At 40.3% G+C, this 8,074-nt stretch overlaps 1 pseudogene across 1 annotated transcript; it reads right to left on the reverse strand.

The window, feature by feature from the left end:
• Positions 1–4,260: 4,260 nt before the first annotated feature.
• On the reverse strand, positions 4,261–6,519 carry LOC147619036 (3-ketoacyl-CoA synthase 11 pseudogene; annotated as a pseudogene). The gene has a single exon (XR_015262010.1). The product of XR_015262010.1 is annotated as a 3-ketoacyl-CoA synthase 11 pseudogene (transcript).
• Positions 6,520–8,074: the final 1,555 nt, after the last annotated feature.

An 8,074-nucleotide genomic window follows, 5' to 3' on the forward strand; every position in this document is an offset into this window, starting at 1 on the left:
ACTAATTGCAGCATGGGATCCGAAATTTCCAGTGCCTTGAATTTTATTCCCGTGAAGGTCAAGGAAAGAATTGGTTCCATTGTGACAATGAATGTCAGCCTGATTCTTATGGAGCTAATCCATTCCAAGGATTCCATCATCATAGATTCCCAAGGGTAGGACTCTAAACTGGCAATCTGTAATGTTCCCATCTAGACTAAAATGAATAGGATCTATCTCAAGGTGCGTGAAAAGAATCTTTCCACTAGCCAATTCCACTTGCATAGGTTTTCCTATTTTTTTATTTAGGACTAACTTACGCATACATCATGGGGAAATAAAAGAATGAGTACTACCTGAATCAATCAAAAGCTTGAATTGCTTACCCTGGTACTCTTCAGGAGTTTGGAGGACTGAGAATTGACGATTGTGCCCCTGATGCTCAATCGCGGCATAGATCTTTCCTTTTTCTTCCTCCACTTCCTTAGCTATAGTGATGGCTCTAGCTATACTTTGATCATGAAAGATTTCTTTTAGTTTTTTATTTATTTTTCATTTTTTATTTATAATTGATGTTGATACATACCCTATTCAATTATCAAACCTATTTTTAACCTAATTTTGTACATTATCTAGTTTATAATCCTAATATCCTAGTTTTTTAATTTTTTGAATATCCAATCTACCTCTAATTTACTTCTAGTATTTTTATTGGAAAATTAAGGGGAGAGTTGTATCCCTTACAAAATGCTTTATATATGAAGAAGCTTAACTTCAGCCAAATGAGCTAGACGTGATGCATATATCAAAACATCACTTAGACCCCTATATAAGAGTCTGAATTCAACTTGCTCCAAAACATAATTGATGAGTGTATCTCGAAGTGACAGCCAACTCCTCTCTCTAATTTCCTTTTAATATTTTCTTAATTCAATATATTCACTATATTAACTCTTAAGTAGATTATGTTTCAGTTTATTATTATTTTATTCACTATATTAACTCTTAAGTAGATTTATGTTATAGTTTAATGTTTATTTAAGTTTTTCATTATTTTTCTTAAATTAATTTTATTTTTTTTTCAATTCCTTAAATCTAATTTTAAAGTTATTATTCTTATATATTTTGAACTCTCTCATGGACATGGTGGTTGTGCAGTAGTGGGTGACGAGTGCGCGAAAGTAGACGTGATGACAATGGCACGAGATCGACGAATGGTGGTAGAGAGGGCTGATGCGCTGAAGTGCATGGGAGGAGTGGAGCTGTAGGGGAGAAGACACCTTTGAGTTCTTCTTTTGTTTTGTCCTTTTCTTCACTATTTTAATGTTTTGGATATTTTCTTCTCTTTTATTAAAAAACGTTTGCCGAAAAAAGATTAAAAGGGAAACTCTTTTTTATAAACTTTTTTTTGTGTGCAAATTTCACAAAAAACGCGGGATTTTCTTTAAAATGATAAAAAAAATATCAAAAGTATATGAGGGGGAAAAACTAAATAAAAGTAAAAAGGAAGGGGAGTGTTTTTCCCCTTTTTTGGGAAAAAAGGACACAAGAGAGTTTTTCCACAAGGCGAAATCGATGAACATGAAAAGGGGGATGGAAAAATAAGGATAAGGAATTTTTTGCAACTAGGGGATGGGTGTGAAACCTAGAGTTAATTGGAAGTGTCTTGAGTATATGACACACTTTTCTCAAATTCACACCTTTGTCTTGTTTCCTTAAAATAAAGGTCTATGTAAAAAGTCTTCATGATCATCTCATCAAAGAATCCGATATTTTTTTTCCCATAAGGGACACCTCCATGCATTAACAAGGTCTTCGACACCTACATGTATCTCCACAAAGGACACCTACATGTGTTTCCACAAAGGACACCTAAATGCATTAAAAGCCCTTGTACATTAACAAAGCACACCTACTCCATGTATTTCGAAAAACTACACCTAAATGCATTAAAAGCCCTTGTACATTGACAAAGAGGAAGCTTAGTAAAAGACTTGTCAAGGACACTTTCATGCACTAAAAGAGGAAGCTTAGTAAAAGACTTGTCAAGGACACTTTCATGCACTAAAAGCTAATGGTTGCACAACTCTAAAAAACGAATAGCTCTTCAACCATTGCACAAATCACAAAACTGCCTCCATAGGTATTTTCTAAAAAACAAAAAAAAATATGGAGAAAATTGTGAGTCGCATCTACTGCATCCATCTCTATCACAAGGAAGAAGACCTTGATCTAATCGTGGAACTCCATTCTTAGAGAGAGAGAGAGAGCGCGAAAAGGATTGCCTGGCATACTCTGCCCCACAAAATCTCGGAATTGCATTCTTAGAGAGAGAGAGAGGGATCACCTCTGTAATTCTTACTTGCACGGCGGCTGCCTTTTTCCTATAGGACGCCTCTACAATCTTACCCACGATTGCCTTTTGCCAAGGGAGGATGGCGATCTAAAGAAACCATTTCAAAATGATGGATTTTAAATAAATTATTGTTTGACTAAGTATAATGTTTCTTTTCAAGTAGCCATCAAAACTAATTAATTGAATTTCTTTTTCCAGTCACTCACTGTAGGCCCCTATTGACTTAAAAAATGGGAACCTTGGTAAAAGAGGCTTGTCAAGGTGCATTAAAGATAGATTGGGGGCTTTTTTTAAAGCATGGCGACTTGTCAAAGTGCATTAAAGATTAAGGGCTCGTTTTGCAAGCATGGAGACTTGCCAAGGTGCACTAAAGATTGAGGGTTTTTTCAAGCATGGAGACTTGTCAAGGTGCATTAAAGATTAAGGGATCTTTTTTCAAGCATGGGGAAACTCAAATTTTTACCCAATATGCAAAAAAACAAAACAACAAAGTCAACATTGAAGCTTCTTTAATCATTTACACAATTACTCCGAACCATTTTAGGTAGAACAACTAACCGATGTTGGGCTAATGGCCTAGAAAGATGTTAAGACCTAGTTTCCCTCTTACCTTGATTTGTCATGGAAAACTACATTCTAAAGCTGCATGATGCAACTCCCTTGTGTATGTGCACTAGCTACCCTGATGCTCTTCACCTTCCAATCACATCATCGTCATTGAGAGTTAATCCATTGAAGCTTAGATAGCTCATCTCCTCACTGTATAGATGAGAGAAAGAGGTCTAGCGTATGCTACTGTTGTCAAAAGTTAAAAAAAGGCAATACTACCTATGCAAAGAGTAGTCAACTCCCTTTACCACACATGCACTCTCATACTAGTAATCAACACCCATGCAAGAAAGAATAAAAGAAAGCAAAGAAGATATTGCTCATGTAAGAGTGTATAAAAAGCTCAATCTATTCTAAACTGAAGAATGAATTTACAAACATGAGAATTTAGCTTTTATATCTCTTTTCACTAGGAGTAAGTGACACAAGGACATATAGCCCTTTTATATAGTCTTGGACTTGTTTCCCAGTTTTCTCATTTTACAAGCTCGATGTTTGGTGATCATATACACATCTTTTAGATGTTTACAACAATGCAAAAACACCTTTTACAAATACAATAATAACGCGGAGAAGATGCCTTTGGTGGAGTAATCCAAACATTACGAATAGACCATTGGTTATTGTAGATCCATGTGGGGAAGTGCTTTACGCTAACTTAAGTGGTTAACAATAAGATACTTAAAAGGAAAATAAGAACAAGGTATTACTTGCTTGCTTGGTGTAGGAAATGTTGGATAAAATTGATGAATACATGGAGATGAGCAATCCTTTAGTGTGATCAAACTTGGAATTGATGGTTCACAAGAACCAAGGGAAATGTATATTGGTTCAAAGCATTGACAACAAGAGCAAGAGATGTTAAATAAATATTATAGTTAATTTACCACTAGTTTGTTGACTGTGGCCATAGATAGATTTATGTCCTCATTGTTGCTGACCAACTTTATGGAATTATTTGGAACACATAAATAGTGAAAATAAGAGGTTTCCTTTTGTCATATCATCAAGTGCATCGTGAAGAAAATTTGAGATTTTTGGGATTAAAAAAATCGATTTTTTAAAAAATGCAGTGTGTTAAATTTATAAAAAGTGTGATTATTTTCTTCTCATTTCCGGCTTTTTTATTTTTAATAAAGGTCGAACGTTACTTACTACTCACGTTTTCTCGTACGATCAGGGATAGGGATTGCCTTCCTAACATCGTCCTTTCTGAACTGTCAAAAAGCAAAATTACAAAACCCTCTTGTGTTGGGTCCATAATACAAGCTTTTAAAACGAGAAGCCCATGCTTATGTTGTTATAAATAATTAGCACCGAACCTTTTCATTCGATTAGGCGGTCTTCAAACAAACACGCATAATTTTTGGAGAATTCACACTATTTTTACATTTTCTTTCAACAGCTCACTTCCTGTTTTGAGAAGCTCTTAACCGGCTGCAGGATGATCTGAGGCACCACCGCTGCATGTTATTTGATGCCAGTGAAATTGGAAACAGAAACAGGAAGGTTGGCTTCGCCTTCTACAATAAGTAGCAAGATGCATCGACACATAAACAGCATGAAACACTCCTCTCTTTCCTTAGGTGACAGTGGGTACTACTTAAGCACAAGTTATGGTATAATGTGATGGAACAAGGGAACTGCTTATAACATATGCTTGCACGCTACCTTACCTATGTAACACCATGATGAGGAGTAGCTCCTAAGACAGCATCTGGCAAGCTGGGTATCTGTGAATGCAATCAGCCCATGGATTGAATTTCGAAGCCCGGACATCGGAAATGGCCCTCCATATGGCACTGTTGCATTTAAAACCCGACCCCAAACCCAGCATCCATACCTTATCACCTGCCTTGATCCTTTCCTTGGCTTCCATGTATGCCAGCACATACCAGAGGCAGCTCGCAGATGTGTTCCCCCATCGGTGAAGCGCACACCGGGCTGGTTCCAGAAGATAGTCATTCAAGAACAGGTTCTTCTGAATCTCATCAATCACTGCCCTTCCTCCTGCATGGATGCAGAAATGCTCCACTGCAAGCTTGAAGTCTGGCTGATACTGCTTTACTTTAAACTTTAAAATGTCTCTGCAGAGAATGCTGAATACAAACAGGAGTTGCTCAGACAGGGGTAGGATGAGAGGGGCGAGAGTACGGATGTTGGTTCTCAGAGCATCTGCAGCTACCCCCATGAGGTTTTTGCTAAGAGCAACCCCCCTCATCCCCATGCCATCTTCTCTTTGATATGCACAGCCGAACGCTTTGTCATCAGCAGCTTTGTGAGTTCTTATGCAATGGAGAAGCTCATACTTGCTTCTAGATCTCTCACTCTGCTTATTAGTTAGCAGTATGGCAGCACATCCTATTCTGAAGAGGCAGTTGCTGACAAGCATGGGCTTCTCATTGCCAAAATACCAGTTGAGGGTGATATTCTCAGTGCTGACAACAAGGGCGTATTGGTTGGGGCGAGATCGGAGAATGTCGGCTGCGAGCTTGCACGCGATGAGGGAGGCGCTGCATCCCATGCCACCAAGGTGGTAGACTTTGCAGTCCTCTCTGAGCTTGTAGTGGTTGACAAGCATGGAAGCATAGGAGGGGGAGGGGCTATAGAGGCTACAGTTGGTGACAACAATGGAGATGTCTTGGGGCTTGATCTTGGATTTGAAGAGGAGTTCATCCACAGATCCAAACATGCCATCCTGAGCTTCGGCGCGGGCGTCTGAGAAGCAGGGAATGTGGGGATCCTTGAGGAGTACTGGGGGGATGTATGTCTCCTCCCCCAATCCTGACCGTGTAAAGATTTTTCTTTGGAAGTCCATGCTTGGGAGGGTGAACGTGTTAGGCTCCCTCCTAATGACAAGCTCACAGAGCTCATAGTTGCACTTCAATTCGTCATGAGGCTTATAGCAGCTGAAGTCCAGCAGATACACAGGGCGCTTAGCAGACCTCCACTGCAGAAAGCGGTGAAATCCGCACACACCAGCTACTAACCAGCACCATGCAGCCAGCTTGTATTGCTTCAGCAGCCTCCACATCTCCAGCACATAGTATCGCGCATGCGATTCTCCCTTGCGTGCTTCAACCACAGCTGCAAGGAAGATCAGAGCAGAGCCCAACACAGCCAAAGCCTGCAGCAGCAAACTGATTTCCTTCTTGGAGCTGTTACCGCCGCCGCCATTGATGTTGTAAGGATCCTCTGATAATTCAGGTGTAAGCCTGTTATCTCCCATCCTTTACTGGCTCTCCCTGGTCTAGCAGCTAGCGACGCTGATGAACTGAAGGGTCACTAGCGCGCCTAGCTAAAAGTAGCTCTTTTAGCACACCAACTTGCGTTAAGTAGTGATGGGGGGAGGAGGAAAGCAAGCAAGCACGCAAGCACACAATCAGCTGGGCTACTGGGGGCCACGCTTTTACACCCTGCAGGGCTCACCTTGTGATGGGCATTGGGTAGTTATCGAAGAGAGCGGTCGGAGAAGACAACAGCGCCATGCACAAAAGAAGACAAGCTGCTGCTGTCCAAACACAATTCTAACCCTAGTTTTTTATTTCAGTCCAGCTCCAAACCCCGGTTGTCTTTAATTGAAAAAAGAAAACAAAGTCGCTAAGGGGCTTTACAGATCTGGTAGGTTTTGGAATCAGACTTTTCTGTCAAAAAACACGTGTAGATCAAAAGGAAAATTCCGGGACCCCTTACAGTCGGACTTTGGTGATCAACTCCATTAATAAGTTTGAGAGATTTTTGCGTGTAAAGATGGAAATGCATTTTTGCAAATCGTAGGATGTCACTTGTCACTGATTTATAGTCCATCAAAACTTACACAGTAGGACTTTTTTTTTTTCTCACATGGCTAAGGACAATAACTGGTTAGACAATAAGTGGGTGGATTTGTAGTGTACTTTTCTTTGTTGAAGTAGAAAATTCTTGCTTGAAATTCGACATCGCCTTTATTTTCACTCACCAAATTTTTTATTTTTATTGGTTGGGAAAAACAACTTTCCAATTGGTCGTGTTAAGGGTAGCACTAACTAGCTAATTATCACTTTACCTCCGTAATGCATGGATTAATCATTCTATTTAATAAGGAATAAAGTCATGTTACACCACACCTTCAAAAAATACAAGTACTTTGCCATTTACACACTGTAGTGCACACCTTGTGATGGGCATTGGGTAGTTATGGGAGAGAGCGGTCAAAGAAGGCAAAAATACTCAAAAAACTTGCCGGTGGATAAGCATCAGAACAGAGAATCTCTACTTAAGGACAACATGTACCTTAGAGGTAGCCGGTGCTATGCCTCCACCAGCTGACCTGGGGCGCCTCCAAGAAATACTCAAAGAACTTGCCGGTGGATAAGCATCAAAACAGAGAATCTCTGCTTAAGGGCAACATGTACCTTAGAGGTAGCCGGTGCTGTGCCTCCACCAGCTGACTTGGGGCGCCTCCAAGAAGTACTCTAAGAACTTGCCGGCAGGATGACCGAGGAAGAAGAAGGCTATTCGCCGTTGGGAGAGGCCGCCATCTTCCTAACTTGGGCGCCTGCAGAAGAGATGAAGACGAAGAACACGGAAAAGACCCCCAGCCAATAGGATTTTTTTTGTTTTTCTCGCATGCATGGACACGTGCAAAAACATGCACCGTGTCCACGCGTCGCCCTTGTGCCATGTGTCCTCGCATGAAGGACACGTGGCTGGAGTCGTCGTAATTTTGCCTCTCCCTTTTTCTTAATTCAACAGCCTGTTTTTGAAAAAAAAATGCCATGCACAAAGGAAGACAAGCTGCTAGACCAAAGTTGAAACTTCGCCATACAATTCTAACCCTAGTTTGCTATCTTAGTTCCACTAAGAAAAGGCAAGCACATAAACCATATGGACCTACACCCACTCAATGTTTAGAGGCAGAAACCGATGTTCCAATAAGGAACCTCTTCAATACAAGTCAAGCACATAAACCATATGGAGCCGCACCCACTCGATGTTTAGCAAAAAAATAACTAGGCCCACAGAGGTTCCAATAAAGAACCTCTTCAATACAAGTCAAACACATAAACCATATGGACCCACACCCACTCGATGTTTAGAGGCAAAAACCGACATAAACTAACCTTGTAAGTCCACAACAAAGATATTATA

Source organism: Cibotium barometz, chromosome 34 (assembly GCF_041138505.1).
Source record: "Cibotium barometz isolate CiBa-2024 chromosome 34, ASM4113850v1, whole genome shotgun sequence".
NCBI classification, from domain to species: domain Eukaryota; kingdom Viridiplantae; phylum Streptophyta; class Polypodiopsida; order Cyatheales; family Cibotiaceae; genus Cibotium; species Cibotium barometz.